This window comes from Schistocerca piceifrons, chromosome 7, assembly GCF_021461385.2.
Source record: "Schistocerca piceifrons isolate TAMUIC-IGC-003096 chromosome 7, iqSchPice1.1, whole genome shotgun sequence".
Lineage (NCBI taxonomy): Eukaryota > Metazoa > Arthropoda > Insecta > Orthoptera > Acrididae > Schistocerca > Schistocerca piceifrons.
The window spans coordinates 444,377,738-444,391,070 of record NC_060144.1 but is presented as its reverse complement, the minus strand read 5'-3'; positions in this window follow the sequence as shown (position 1 = coordinate 444,391,070).

The window sequence follows — 13,333 nt, the reverse complement described above, 5'->3', positions numbered from 1 at the left end:
GGTATAGAGTGATCCTGACATAATCAAAAAATTGGGATGCCAATAAGAGAAACATCCAGTTGGCAAATAGAAGTGAGGCAACGCGCTGTAATGACGGCGGCCGTCCTGTCTCATCGTGGGGGAGGATTGGGAGGGGGGGGGGGAGGGGAAGGGGGGAGGGGGTAGTAAGGTGTTATTGAAAAATTTATGGGCACAGAAGGACATACACAAAGTGATACCTAGATTCCTGTGGCCTCATAAGATTGTTTGCGTCATCTCCCGGGTCATTTTCTTGACTCAGGATCCATCTTCACAAAAACGTATGAGGGCTCACATGAGTCAACCTAAAATTGCCATCCCACCCTCGACTATCAAAGTTTAAGAGAGGAGATTTGTGCCATGAGGGGTAATTCTTTCTTTATCACGCACTAATGATAGGTGGCTCTGGGTGGTAGCGTCGCTGATGGTAGCTGTGCAGCAAGAGGTGTTTTCGCCACCATAGGAGATCAAGAGTCTCATGATGGGCGGTTTAAGCGTCATCATTTAGAAAAATGTCGTTGAGTTACGGACAGAGTCAGTGGGTTGCTATTAAGAAACTGGGTGTTGCAATGACTGTGACTTTGTGATCGGTGGTACACTTGGGTAACAGCTACGAGGGTCACTCCAAAAGAAATGCACACCATTTTTATTAAATCCATCTTTTATTCTACATGTTTGAAGGTTTTACATTGTGTAGATACATCCTTTAGGAACAATATTTTCATTTCTCCACATAATTTCCATCCTTCTCAACTTCCTTACGCCATCTTAAAACCAGCGCCTGTATACCTGCACGGCAAAATTCTGGACCAACCTGTTCACTGTTGGCAGTGTGCACAGTGGAGTCATCATCTTCAAACCTTGTTCCACGAAGAGAGTCTCTCAGTTACCCAAAGAGATGATAGTCACATGGTGCCAGGTCAGAACTGAAAGGCGGGTGTTTCAGTGTTGTCCACCCGAGTTTTTTGATCGCTTCCATGGTTTTTTGACTGACATGTGGCCGTGCATTGTCGTGATGATGTTTGGTTTGTGGGGCGCTCAACTGCGTGGTTATCAGCGCCTGTACAATTATCCAATCTTTGCTCAGTCCAATTTCGCCACTTTTCTGGATGATGATGAAATGATGAGGACAACACAAACACCCAGTCATCTCGAGGCAGGTGAAAATCCCTGACCCCGCCGGGAATCGAACCCGGGACCCCGTGCTCGAGAAGCGAGAACGCTACCGCGAGACCACGAGCGGCGGACGTGCATTGTCGTGAAACACCAAAACTTCCTGCTTTGCCGATGTGGTCGAACACGACTCAGTCAAGCTAGCAGTTTCTTCAGTGTTGTCACATATGCATCAGAATTTATGGTGGTTCCACTTGGCATGATGTCCACAAGGAAGAGTCCTTCGGAATCGAAAAACACTGTAGCCATAACTTTTCCAGCAGAAGGTGTGGTTTTGAATTTTTTTTCTTGGATGAATTTGCATGATGCCACTCCATTGACTGCCTCTTCGTATCTGGTGAAAAATGATGGAGCCATGTTTCATCACCTGTCACAATTCTTCCAAGAAACTCATCTCCACCATTCTCGAACAGTTCCAAAAGATCGCTGCATACCGTTTTTCTTGTTTCTTCGTGAGCCACTGTCAACATCCTGGGAACCCACCTGGCACAAATCTTTTTAAACGCCAACGCTTTCAATATTCTGCAAAACACTTCCTTCCATTATCTCAACGTAGCGTGACAATTCCTTCACTGTGATGCGTCGGTCAGCAGTTACCAGTTCGTTAACTCTGTGCACATTGTCTGGAGTGTGTGCAGTACGAGGCCTGCCACTGCGAGGACAATCCTCAATATTGCCGTGCCCGCTTTCATCACGTAACCTGCTTGCCCACCGACTAACTGTACTGCGATCGACAGCAGCATCTCCATACACCTTTTTCAACCTCTTGTGGATGTTTCCTACTGTCTCATTTTCATAGCCCAGGAATTCTATGACAGCATATTGCTTCTGACGAACGTCAAGCGTAGCAGCCATCTTGAAGACATGCTGTGACGGCGCCACTCACGGGAACAGGTTGAACTAAGTTTGAAAACGAGCGGGAAGGATGTATCTACACACTGTAAAACTTTCACACATGCAGAATGAAAACTGGATTTTTACTAAAATAGTGTGCATTTCTTTTGGAGTAACCCTCGTAAGTTTAAATCGGTGGTCATGCCGGTCCAAAGCGCAAGTTCTGGTGTTGCCTGTGGAGATCTCCCAGTGGATAACTTATTCCGAGGAGTAATTGTACATTTACTTGTGCTTGGCATTTGATTATCCGGAAGAAGCCCGTGTTAGCTATAGTACCGAGTTTCTTATCCGTCGCTCAATTCCCATCATTGAGCACTAAGGCAGCCTGTGGATTTCGTACTCTTGGTTCCTGACCGACAGTTACATTGGAGAAACATCTGTTTGGTTGCAGTCTCTGTTATACATACACAGATATTCTGATATTAAAGTGAGTGCTTATTCTTCGTTGTAATGACCGTTATTTTGTTATGTGATCTTGTCATCTGTGTTGCTCGCCGTCTTGATTAGGCAATTTTGTCAGTGTTTAATGTTTGGTTTGAATTTTTTTATTTAATAAGACCTTGTTGGTCCAGTAGGAAATACATTTACTCCAGTACTTCAGTGGAGTAGCCACTCTGAAACGAAACTTTTCCCTCAAACAGTTAGTGTTGTATTAGATTTTAATTACATCGATAGTTTTTATGTTCCTCTTTTGGTAGTTGCTGCTTAAATTTGTGATCGTTTGAACATCCTATTAAATTCTGCCAGAAACTGCTTTTTTTGAGCTCCTGTAGTAAAATTCTGTCGGCAGTGGTTACTAACATTTGTTGTGCTAACAGCCGCTCTTCTTAAGCAGTAATAGCAAGTTTCGTGTATTGGCAGTGAGGCTTAATACTGATGTTATTAATCTGTTTGTATTAAAGTTGCGAATTGTTACTTTCATAAATCCCCAGAATAAATTAAATGTGTGTTATTAGTAGGTTCTGACACCATTTGTCTTTCGGCGAAGTCTCATTAAAAATTATGATGATAGGTGAAGTTTTTATATGCTGTGTTTTACGCTTGTCTCAGAGTTTGTCTTGTGTTGAAATCATTTTTGATTGTTTAAATAAAATAATATATTTAAATTTCAATAGACTTACCCAAGCCCAGTACCTTCCATTCAACACTAGCTCCCTACCGCTTTCCCCATCTCGACAGAGTTCGTATTGTTATTACGCCGATCAGTTAACGTAGACTTGTCATATGACCGGTCTATTTAGCGACGGTGAACAGTATTCCTGCGCGGCTCACAGATCATGTCCGTTCAGACTCCATATGCACGTCAGGGATTTAGTTCATTGCCTATTATCAGCTGCAACTGAAGGGATTTCTTTGCTTCAAATTATTTGCACTTGCTGAAGCATTGCTATCACAGGAACGAACTCAAACTTATACGAGTTTTTATACGCAAAACTTGTTCGTAGCACAACAATTTTTCATACTGCCGACTGCCGGCAGGAGTGGCCGTGCGGTTCTAGGAGCTACAGTCTGGAGCCGGGCGACAGCTAAGGTCACAGGTTCGAATCCTGCCTAGGGCATGGATGTGTGTGATGTCCTTAGGTTAGTTAGGTTCAATTAGTTCTAAGTTCTAGGCGACTGATGACCTCAGAAGTTATGTCGCCTAGTGCTCAGAGCCATTTGAACCATACTGCCGACTAGGCACAAATCTCTAACGACAATACTAATAAGTGTGCAAGGAACATATGGCACGTTTCTATGGTACACTCCACTCACGTCTATTTCAGTACCTTGTACGTTCACTCCAAGTTAAATTTCTCATTCACATGTTTGTCTAGCGTCCACAAAACACACGTCGTACTTAGTACAGGCCAGTACTGAATCAAATCATGTAACTTTATCTACAAGTGCATTATTTCACTATCTGCTAAAAGTCCTTGGAAGAAACTGCTTACTACACTATGTGATCAAAAGTATGAGGACACCTGGCTATAAGTGACTTACAAGTTCGTGGAGCCCTTCGTCGGTAATGCTGGTATTCAAAATGGTGTTGGCCCATCCTTAGCCTTGATGACAGCTTCCACTCTCGCAAGCATACTTTCAATGAGGTGCTGGAAGATTTCTTGGGGAATGGCACAACATTCTTCACGGTGTGCTGCACTCAGGAGAGTTATCGATTTGGTCGGTGAGGACTGGCACGAAGCCGGCGTTCCAAAACATCCCAAAGGTATTCTATAAGATTCAGGTCATGACTTTGTGCAGGCCAGTCCATTACAGGGATGTTATTGTCGTGTAACCACTCCGCCACAGACCGTTCATTATGAACTGGTACTCGATCATGTTGAAAGATGCAGTCGCCATCCCCGAACTGCTCTTCAACAGAGGGAAGCAAGAAGGTGCTTAAGACATCAATGTAGGCCTGTGCTGTGATAGTGCCATGCAAAACGATATGGGTTGCAAGCCCTCTGAATGAAAAACACGACCACACCATAACACCACAGTCTCCGAATTATACTGTTGGCACTACACAAGTTGGCAGATGTTCAAAAAATGATTATAATGGCTCTGAGCACAATGGGACTTAACATCTGAGGTCAACAGTCCCCTGGAACTTAGAACTACTTAAACCTAACCAACCTAAGGACATCACACACATCCATGCACGAGGCAGGATTCGAATCTGCGACCGTAGCGATCGGGCAGTTCCAGACTGAAGCGCCTAGAACCCTCGTCCACACCGGCCGGCGCAGATGTTCCCCGGGCTTTCGCTACACCCACACACTGCCATCGCATCGCCAAATTGTGTACCGTGATTCGTCACTCCACAGAAACGTTTTAAACTGTTTAATTGTCCAATGTTTACGCTCCTTACACCAAGCAAGGCGTCGTTTCGCATTTACCGGCGTGATGTGTGACTTATGAGCAGGCGCTCGACCATGAAATCCAAGTTTTCTCACCTCCCGCGTAACTGTCATAGCACTTGCAGTATGCCGCGCGGAGTGGCCACGCGGTTTCAGGCGCCATGTCACGGATTGCGTGGCCCCTCCCGCCGGAGGTTCAAGCCCTCCCTAGGGCATGCGTGTGTGTGTTGTTCTTAGCATAAGTTAGTTTAAGCAGTGTGTAAGTCTAGGGACCTATACCCTCAGCAGTTTGATCCCTTAGGAATTAACACACATTTGAACTTTTTTTTAGTACTTCCAGTAGATCCTGATGCAGTTTGGAATTCCTGTTTGATGGTATTGATAGATGTCTTCCTATTACACATTGCGACGAACTTCAATTGTCGGCGGTCTCTGTCAAACAACAGACGAGGTTGGCCTGTACCCTTTTGTGCTTTACGTGTCCCTTCACGTTTCCACTTCACTATCACATCGGGAACGGTGGACCTAGGGATGTTTAGGAGAGTGGAAATCTCGCGTACAAACGTATGACACAAGTCACACCCAATTACCTGACCACGTCTGAAGTCCGTGAGTTCTGCGGAGTGCCCTATTCTGCTCTCTCACGATGTCTAATGACTACTGAGGTCGTTGATGTGGAGTAGAAGGCAGTAAATGGCACCACATTCCATCTAATATGAAAAATGTATGTTTTGGGGACTCTCCGGATACTTTTCATTAGATAGTGCATCTAAATGCAGAAAAATTTTTCCGTACAAGTTACCATAATGATTAACAAATGTAGAGCAGAAACACATTTTAAGAACTCCATTCTCTGATTAATAGCATTAAACATATACATGAAAGGAAATGAAACTCTTCTATTTCCTTCATGTTCTGGGAATAATGGGTTATATTTCTTAGCACTATCGTATCAAAAAATTAAATCACACAGTCACTGCTATCAATCATACGCTCTCTTGTAATACGTTTTTGACCGTCAACTAAATCCGAAGTTTTAGGTAGCATATTTGAATACATCAGCTACGCGTTCAAAGTTTATGGAATAAAAAACTTTTACTAAGAATCTGTACACATTCTTGGAATAATTTTAAGGAAAAAAAAAACGTGGGAGGTCGGCCCACATATTTCGTCATTTGTTGGTTGAGGGAATACATTTCATTGCTCAACAACAATATTATAATTACAATTTTAAAAACCTTGTCAAAAGAATGACAACGCTCAAAATCATTTTAAAAACTTGAACAGGCACAATTGATTAATAACAAACTTTAAAAATTTTTTACATTAAGAGCAGGACTTGAAACCAGTGTCCTGGGTTATACAGTTCCCAAGTACAAGAAGCAAGTCACACTAATCAGATATGGCTGCAGCGGGTTCAACCGACAATTTCATCAGTAAAATGAATTACAAAAATAGGCACCAAGTTTACTAACAATTTCCAGGCATGGGTAACGCGTTACACAAGTGTACAGCACCCACCCAAAATACAGAAAGGGCAAGAAGTCACGCCACTCATTGTGGCTCTTGCAAAGCGTTTAACAGTATACAAGCGTTAACAAAAATCCCTTAAGCAATTAGATGCACAAGCCACCGAAACACAAACAAAGCTGGGAAGGCATGTAATTTAAATGTGACTCAACTGGTAGACACCAGCAGAAACATTGACAATGACCCTCGATAAAAAATACGATTACCCAAGTCCAAGATAAGTTGGGACGACAGGAATTGTGACTCCCAACTGGTACACACCAGATGAAACGTTGATAATGACCCTTTAAAAATACAATGCCCAAAATACAAGTTACGATGGAGGACATGCAATTTAAATGTTAAAATGTTACTCCCAACTGGTACACACCAGCAGAAACTTTGACTTTGATAATAGCCCCTAATAAAATACAGCTGTCCAAAATACAAGGTAAGCTGAGAACTACAGCAGACGGCTATGACAGCCAACAAGGAACAAGCAGGCAAGTTTAACAAAAAAAAAATGTTCAAATGTGTGTGAAATCTTACGGGACTTAACTGCTAAGGTCATCTGTTCCTAAGCTTAAACACTACTTAACCTAAGTTATCTTAACGACAAACACACACACCCATGCCCGAGGGAGGACTGGAACCTCCGCCGGGATCAGCCGCACAGTCCATGACCAAGTTTAAAAATGAGTGAAGTTAGCTAATGACTGTGGATCAAAAGAGAGGTTCAACAGTTCATATTGATCAGTAAAAGGCCTTCAAACTTAGCTCTTTCCAGAAGCAGCCAAAAAGAGTGCAAGGTTTAAACGAGTAGTTGAAGAGCGAGTATAGTGACGAGGAACTTCGGGCTTGCAGAAGACGGTTTAGACCCCGTGAGCTTACGGAATTCACCAAATAGGACAGACTAATGGTTGCCGATTAATCGGCGACACTCTGCCGTGGCACGCACCAAACGATCAACTTTACTAACTTGAGCCACCGCGACGCGGCTGGAAGAGGCACCAGATTAACGGCCAACCGAGACGCCGCGCAGCGACAGAAGCGCCGCCGCTGTAGAAAGCAAACAAGTTTCTCCTCCCGGCCCAGAGTAGAGGAACGCGTCGGCCGCTGCCAACGCTACCCTGCCGACACGCATCGGAGGGGAACGGTGATCTGCTCAAATAAGGCTACAGAAAAGAATGCCTAAGATGTAGGGAATCTCAACTTATTGTAAAGGCGACTACACCTACAGGCTACAAGCTTAACACTCCTTAAAATTACTTGTGAATTGAAAGAAGAAATATCAGCTCCTGCTGATGCAATGATGAAGGTATACTCATACACAATGCGTGTTTCGTCTTCAACAAAGTTTGTGTTACAAATTTAATATCGTTGATTCGATCTATGACAGAGAATACTCGTACACTTGCACGGAATATGACCTGGAGCAACAAGTTGCAACCAGTTGCGCTTACTGATTATCATACACGCAATCACTCGAAGGCGTGTTAATATGACAGGTCCAATTCCACATTGACGAAGTCGTGCTCTTGTAATTTCAAGTGCCCAAAAAATAGGAAAACAACATTTCACTCCACTCAGATGTGAAGGAGCCTTAATTTCCTGTATTCCAAGCCTGAGTGTTATTGGCTCCAATCCGTACAGGCGGTCTTTGAGGTACCGTGAAATTTAAGCTTGTAGATTAGAACAGGAACTTGCCTTCCAGGTTGCACGTGACCACTACTACTCTTATCGCAACTCGCCGCTACCAGTCCTTAAGCGAGCCGGCAAGGCTTGCTTCCGGCCGATTTAACCACTCGAGGCTTCTCGAGACCTGCACTGGACAGCCAGAGTTCCCCGAAGGCAACAACTTGCCAGCCACGAGTCCTCCAACCAGCTGACTGAACTAGGCCCCTCCAAACCTAAAACACATACTTCGACCAAAGACCCTGTCTTGCGACATGTGATGAGATCGATATCGGCAACCCAAGTAGTTAGCGGCACCAGCGGAGTGCCATGCTACCAAAATTAAAGCAGCTACGGCTCTGTTATACTGGGTGTTACAAAAAGGTACGCCAAACTTTCAGGAAACATTCGTCACAAACAAATAAAGGAAAGGTGTTATGTGGACATGTGTTCGGAAACGCTTAATTTCCATGTTAGAGCTCATTTTAGTTTGTTCTTCCACCTACGCTCAATGGAGCACGTTATCATGATTTCATACGGGATACTCTACCTCTGCTGCTAGAACATGTGCCTTTACCAGTACGACACAACATGTGGTTCATGCACGATGGAGCTCCTGCACATTTCAGTCGAAGTGTTCGTACGCTTCTCAACAACAGATTCGGTGACCGATGGATTGGTAGAGGCGGACCAATTTCATGGCCTCCACGCTCTCCTGACCTCAACCCTCTTGACTTTCATTTATGGGACATTTAAAAGCTCTTGTCTACGCAAGCCCGGTACCAATTGTAGAGACTCTTCGTGCTCGTATTGTGGACGGCTGTGATACATTACGCCATTCTCCAGGGCTGCATCAGCGCATCAGGGATTCCATGCGACGGAGGGTGGATGCATATATCCTCGTTAACGGAGGACATTTTGAATATTTCCTATAACAAAGTGTTTGAAGTCACGCTGGTACGTTCTGTTGCTGTGTGTTTCCATTCCATGATTAATGTGATTTGAAGAGAAGTAATAAAATGAGCTCTAACATGGAAAGTAAGCGTTTCCGGACACATATCCACATAACATATTTTACTTCTTTGTGTGTGAGGAATATTCCCTTAAAGTTTGGCCGTACCTTTTTGTAACACCCTGTATACTGGTTTTCACCAGAAAAAAATTACATATCTTATTAGAATATAACAATACTTATATATATATATATATATATATATATATATATATATATATATATATATATATATATACAGTATTCGGTCGTTGTTCAAACTGTAACTACGATTATATTCATGTTTCCAATGTCAACAACTAACCTGTCATAGCGATTGCTAACAAAATGGTTCAAATGGCTCTGAGCACTATCGGACTTACCATCTGAGGTCATCAGTCCCCTATAACTTAGACCTAATTAAACCTAACTAACCTAATGGGATCACACACATCCAGGCCCGAGGCAGGATTCAAATTTGCGACCGTTGCGATCGCGCGGTTCCAGACTGAAGCGCCTAGAACCGCTCGGCCACACCGGCCGGCGACTGCTAACAATGGACTACAGTGTGGTCATACTGTTGGCTCTGATCCGTCCCTTGACGACGTTTTCCGAATTTTTCGGTCAACTTCAGATCACCCAGCCCACGGAAATGAGTACGAAGTGTGACAGTAAGCCTCATGTACAAAAACATGAATATGATACTTATAACCATGTATAGATCGGGGTGCTTCCTAAAATACAGCTAAGTACTTGAACAAACTATTTTATTACCATTTCTTAATGTAGCATACATATTTCAATTCAGAAACTTTGATTTTAGTAATTTCTTGAGCATAATGTACCTCGTTAGGCTGCAGGCTGCAGAATGCCTTAGTTACGAATCTGGCTACGAATTAATTTAATTTGACGTTGACAGAATTTGCTGTGGTTTATCTTTGATTTTATTGCATCTACTGTGATATTCAGCCCTCCTGCTTTCATGTGGCACTGGTCTACAGAGAGGTTTATTCCTGGTTTTCTGTCCCTACAGTCTACTTTTATATTATTTACCCCTAACAAAGCCTCTTTGTCCGCTATATTTATTAGTGAGACTGGAACGCAGACTTATATCTCAGCATGTCGACATCAGACGCCTAAGTTCTGTACTGGCAATGTCGGCTCTCCAGTTTGCTCACAAACACTTTTGTATAAATTAGTCGATACTACATTCCCACCTGTATCTGTCATAACGATATTGGTGTACTTGCTATCTTCTCATAATAGATGATTGGGATATTACATTGTGTTGTTAATCATACTGTTTTCATTCTAAATCTAGCTTCTGCCTGTTGCCTATTCTGTCGTTATAGCTGATGATACCCTGTGCATAGAGGTAGCGTCTTCGATTGATACTGAAAGGTCCTGGGTCCCAGGATCGAACCTCGCCACTGCTTACATTTTCAAAAAAAATCATCAGCAGTGGCATCCGAAGAATTACGACATAAGAAGTTACCCTCATTCTGTCAACGATCTTGTCAAAGAGAGCGAAGAAGCAGAAAGAGGTTAAGGAAACTGCCCCTCAAAGACGGAAGAATCAGCAATGTTCAACGGCATGAAGATTCGGAATGCAAGCGAAACCACTAGATTACGCTTAACGTGTATCCACAGAACTTGCGGTCTGTAACTGAAAGAGAGTCACACGATCTCTCCATTAGCAAACGTTTCCAGACTAGTCTCCATTCCGAAATCGGAGAAGGAAATCGCAAGGGAGAGGTGACCATGAGAAAACGATTGACCAACCAACGAAAGGGTACCATTCCACAAGTCGGGACATTGAATATCAAAAGTTTCAACGTGGTAAGGAAGCTAGAAAATATCAAATGAAACATTTTAAATCTCCGTCTAGTGGGTAGAGGTCAGTGAAGTGAAATGGGAAGAAGAGAAGGATCACTGGTCAGAAGAGTGCTGGGTGATATCAACAGTAGAATAAAAAGTTAACGGTAGTAGGATCTGTATGTACAGGAAAGCATGGCACGGAGTGTGGTTCACTGAACAGTTCCGTGAACTGTTTAGTGACAGGGTTGTTCTCACCAGAATCGATAGCAAACCCATACGGAAAACGATAGTTCATGTATTCATGCCAGCGTTGCACGTTGAAGATCAAGATGAAGAATATGAGAATACAGTACGAGCAATTGAGTACGTAAAGGGAGGTGCTGTGTAAGGAGAGGAGTTGAAGGGGAGGCAGTAGAAAAAAAGGTTACGGCAGAATGTGGGCTTGGTATTAGGAATGAGAGAGGACAGAGACTAATTGTGTTCTGCAATAAATTTCTCCTGGTAATAGCGAATACTCTGTCCAATAATCACAAGAGGAGGAGATATACTTGGAAAAGACTGGAAGAAACGGGAACATTTCAGTCAGTCACAGATTCCGAAATTAGATATTGTATTTTAAGGCGTACCCAGAGTAGTACAACAGCAGCAGAAAAAGTTATAACTGGTGGAAGTTTCGTTATCAGTAGGGAAGTAGGGTACAGAGTGACTTACCGTGAATAATTCAAAGATGTTCTCGTGAGGATACATAGCAAAACAACACTGACAACAACTGTTATGGTATACATGCCAACGTCGGAAGCAGTAGACAGAGAGTTAGAGAAAGTATACGTAGACAATAAATGGGTAATTCAATACGGAAAGGGTGACGAATATCTAACATTCATTAGGGATTGGAATGCGGTTATAGGAGAAGAAGTAAAATAAAGGGTTAAGAGAGAATGTCGAGTCGACAGCAGCAATGACAGAAGAGAGAGATTAATTCAGTTCTACAATAAATTTCAGCGAGTAACAGCGATTACTCTGTTCAGTGATCACAGGAGGAGGACGTATACTTGCAAACGAGCGGGAGGTATGGGAAGCTTCCAGTCAGGTAGAGGTTCCGATATCAGATATTGAATTATTTGTTGTATCCAGAGCAGATGTAGATTCAGATCACTCTTTAGTAATCATGAAGAGTAGGCTGAATTTTTGGGACTTGTCAGGAAGAGTAAACACTAAAGGAAGTGGGATACGGAAGTACTAATAAATGAAGGCATGCTTGAAGTTATCTCAGGCTATAGATACTGCGATATTGAATAAAATCAGTAGACAGTTCACTTGAAGAGGAAGGGACAGCTCTAAAATGGGCCGTTACAGAAGTTGGAAAGAACACCGTAGGTACAAGGATAGTAATTGTGAAGAAACTGTGGGTAACAGTCGAAATACTTCACTTGACTGACGAAAGAATGAAGTCCTAAAATGTGCAGAAAAGTTCACGAATCTAGAAACACAAGTCTCTTAGGAACGAAATAAATAGGACATACATGTAAACTAGAGTGAAATGGATCCATAATAAAGTGAAGAAATGGAAAAAGATATGACGGGCGGAAGGACAGCCTCAGCATATAGAAAAATCAAAACAATTTTTTCTTTCAGCATGGGCGGTAACAGTAAGAGAGAAGTAGTTATTCCTGTGTTAAATGCTGATCAGAGAGGGGATAGCTGCAAATTCTACGAGTTGGAAGACTTGTGTGATGTTGTGACCAAGAAAACAGAAGTGATAGTGGATCAATTATTAGATTAAAAATTTAAAAGAGCTCAGGATGACTTAAGATCAATAAGGGAGAACGGACAGTTAAAATTCCATCGGAAATTCTATAATAGCCGAGAGAAGCGGCAACAAACCGACTATTGACATTGGTGTGTATAATGTATCAGACTGGCCATATACCATCAGACTTTCGGAGAAAAACATCACGGAAGGAATTCAGAAGATAGTATGAGGCGAAACGTGTGAGAACTATCGCATAATAGGTTTTACAGTTCATGCATTCGTGTTCCTGACAAGAAAAATATACAGAAAGGTGGAAAAGAAAACTGATATTTAGTTAGATGACGATCAGTTTACGACAGGTAAAGCCTCCAGAGAGTCAACTCTAACGGTAGGTGCAGGACCGTATGTAAATCAAAACACGTTCATAGCATTTGTCTACTTGGAAAAGGCGTTCGACAAAGTCGAATGGTGCAAGATTTTCATAATTCTGAGAAAAATATAGGGAAGGTACAGGGAAAGACGGATAATCTACAATATGTACAAGAGCCTAGATGGAGCAATAAGACTGGAAGACCAATTACGAAATGCTCTGATTAAAAAGTGTGTAAGACAGGGATGTAGTCTTTGAACCCTATTATTCAATCTGTACGTCGAATAAGCAAT